This window comes from Mastomys coucha, unplaced genomic scaffold (genome assembly GCF_008632895.1).
Source record: "Mastomys coucha isolate ucsf_1 unplaced genomic scaffold, UCSF_Mcou_1 pScaffold18, whole genome shotgun sequence".
In the NCBI taxonomy this organism is placed as follows: Eukaryota; Metazoa; Chordata; class Mammalia; order Rodentia; family Muridae; genus Mastomys; species Mastomys coucha.
The window spans coordinates 97,786,755-97,790,283 of NW_022196900.1; positions in this window are offsets into that span (position 1 = coordinate 97,786,755).

Below are 3,529 nucleotides of genomic sequence, written 5' to 3' on the forward strand. Positions count from 1 at the left end.
TCCCAGGAGGAGGAATCTGGTCTCTCAAGGTGAGGCCAGCATTGAAGGGCTCAGTGCGGAGTTCTCCCTGGAGCAGAACTTTGTAAGAGATGGCCTGTGAATAGATGATCCCTCCTTCCATGAGTCCCTGGCATTTAAGTAAACCTCCCTGCAACACTGAACATTAACCCCAAGGCTGGGGGAGCAAGAGATTAAAAGAGGGGTGGGGGAGGCTGGGCTCTTGAGAGGCAGAGGCAGGTAGATCACTGAGTTCAAGGACAGCGTGGTTTACATAGTTCCAGAGACAGACAGGGCTACATAGGGAGACCCTGTCTCAAAAATAAACAAACAAACAAAATAAATAAGGAAATAAAGATGAAGAAGAAGAAACTTGGGATGTTAATCCTGTAGAAAGTGAGAAGTAGCTGAATCAGTGTTTACCTGGAAATTATGGAGCTGAAGCGACTGATTCAGAGACTGACTGAATGAGGCAGGAGATGGTATGCCATGCTTTTTTTTTTTTTGCTGGGCCTTCAGTTACACCCAAGATCCTGTGCACACTGAAGCACACACTACCATGGAACAAGTCCTAGATGGTGAAAATGCCTGCCTGTATCTTTGACTCATGCCTTTAATCCCAGCACTCAGGAGGCAGAGTCAGGCTGGTCTACAGATGGAGTTCTAGGACAGCCAGGGCTACACAGAAACCTTGTCTTGGGGCGGGGTGGGGGTGGGTGGGAGGAGGAGTAAGGTAGGCTTGTTCCAATTAGTTCCCACCCTCTGCCAAGGATGGAACCTTCAGGCGTCCTCACCAAGCCACACCCCAGCCTGACCTGCTCCAGAAGGAGAAATCAGGTCTTCCCCTGGGGTGGCAGTGCCAGTAGAGCCAGGGCAGGTGTCCTCGTACAGCGAGCAGCCCTTGCCAAAGCCCATCAATGTGAGAGCCAGTGATGGGTCCTTCTAGAACCTTGAGAAGGGCAGGCTGGATCTGTATGGTGACATGAGATGTTGAGCCCAGGAACTTGTGCCTGAACCAGGGGGTGGTATTGGGGAGAAGACATCAAGAGATGTGGCAGGGTGTGGAGTGATTGAGGTGTGGAGCACTGCCTAGAAGGGCCAAATGTACAGCCCAGCGGACAGGCATATAAGGCACATAGGGAATAAAGCGCTCAGCCTCTCTCTGGCTGAGAATCTGCTGGTTGAGTTTACAGAGCAGTACCCACCACTGTGCTCAGCACATGCATTGTGTCTGTGGTTTGGCAGGTGGCACCCTGCCCTATGGATTCTACACTTGAGCCTGGAGGTCAGGCACAAGGGCCAGATGAGAATATAAACAGCAAAGCCAAGAGGGATTTGCCCATGTGGTGGTTGGGCTTTTCCAGAAGGATTCTCTTTAATTTTTAAAGATTTTGTGTGTGTGTGTGTGTGTGTGTGTGTGTGTGTTACTTATGGAGGCCAAAGGGGGGTGATAGATCCCCTGGAGCTGGAGTTACACACATTTGTAAGCCACTAGATGTGAGTGCTGGGATCCAGCCCTCTGACAGATTGACAAAGTAGTAAATACTATTCACCACTAAGCCATCTCTCCAGCCCCTCTTACTTCATGTGCATCTGTGTGTTTGTATCTTCATAGATGCATAAATGCCAGTCAAAAGATAACATGTGAGTTGGTTCGCTCCATCTATCATGTGGGTCTCAGGAATTTTTGTCTCCCACTATGTGGGCCTCAAGGATCATACCTTCAGAGCCTAACTGATCCCAGGAGGCCTTAGGAGAGACACTTCTCAGCTGAGAGCTGACTGTGGAGAAGCTGGTCAGAGAAGACCAGGTGGAAGGAACATCAGGAACAAAGGCCCTGCTTGCTCTGTCTGTCTGTAACCGGGGAGCCTCCACCCATCCATGACTGACAGTGCCCACCTCTGGCCAGACCACTCACACCCTATACCCACCATCTGTTATGTTACCTCAGCCGCCTCCTTCAGGGCTGCTTTCTCTGATACTCTGGTCTGTACCTCCTCTCCCTACCCCCAGTCAGGGGAACCACTATCCATCCAGTTGTTGGAGGGTCCTCTTTATGATGTCAACTCAGTACCTTTCACTGAGCTGGCTGTACTGTCAGTTTGGAAAGTGGCCTGAGGGAGTCTGGGGACACCTTGGAGGAAGCCAGTCAAGACTTAAAGACTTGTGTATTCATGAATACACCTTGAGCCAGAGGGAGGAGACTTCCTGTTACTCCAGAAACTTTGAGGGGCCAGTAGAGGGTTCGAGTCTGCATTCCTTTCCGCCCCACCTCAGGATGCTCAGGCAGGGCTGTGCATTTCTTGCTTTCAGCCAGCCTCACGCAAGGCCAGGCCTCTGTGTGCCTGCCCATCTAGACCTCCCATCCACTCCAGGCTGGTGACATGTTCCTACCTTGAGGAATCCTGCCCCATGGCCTCCTTCCCAGTGCCCTTGTCTACAGGTGCTTGTTAAGTCTTGTGGAGAGAGGTGGGGATGGCAAACTGAGAGGAATAAATCAGAGGATCTTTGGGGGTGTGTGGCCTGCCTGCTTTGCCTTAGGCTTAAAAAGAGAGACAATTTACTGAAGCTGGGGAGAGGGGTAGTGCAAATTTAGAGGTTAAAGAACACAGGAGATTAGAACCCAGCACACCAAGAGAGTCCACACCTACGTAAGCGCAGATCTGAACTTGTCATCCTCAGCCAGTGGTGGTTGGTTCCCTGTCTCCAGAGGTGGTGTGTATTTAACCAGGGCCTTGGGCCCTGCTATGGACTGACTGGTGTCTCTTCAGGATCCTTCTGTTGAGGTCTAACTCTGATAGGAATGTATTTGGAGATGAATTCTTTGAGGAGTTAAGATTAAAGCAGATCATAATAGTGGGGCCCTAGTCCAACTAGATAGTGCTTTCATAAGGTGTGGTAGCCAGCACTCAGGAAGCAGAAATAGGCAGATCCCTGTGAATCCTAGGCTAGCCTGGTCTAGATGGGGTATGTGAGCAGCGGACACATTGTGGGGGTACACTTGTAATTCCAGCACCCAAGAGGTCGAGGCAAGAGGACCAGGAGTTCCCCAGGCCAACACAGAGAGAGCTTTGTTTCTGAAAAGAGGAAATAAGAGCAGAGGGCTGAGCAGAGAAGAGGCCGTGTCACGTGGGCCGTGTCACTTGGGCCACGTTGAGTCGGTCGGCCTTATGGTGTTGTTGCACCGTATCCCGTCTTTGCACAAGGAGAAGGCAGCGGCAGAAACCAGCCCTGCAGTAGGGTTGGTCACTCAGCCTCCAGCTGCATGGGAACACTTGTCTGTGGTTTGAGCCCCAGTCTATGGTGCTATCAGAGCATTGCAGTACATGTGTGAAATGTGCAGATTCACGTCTCCACACAGACCCTGAGGCAGAGTCTCCAGAGGCTCAATGGCCCAGAGTCCAGCTCTGTGCTCCCAGATGAAGCTGGGCCCCGCCCTTTTCTGAGCTCATATGAAACCCTCACCTTCTGGCCCACCAACTCCTCTAGCCACCAACCTCCCTGTCTGTGCCCAAGAGGATTTGCCATCTCC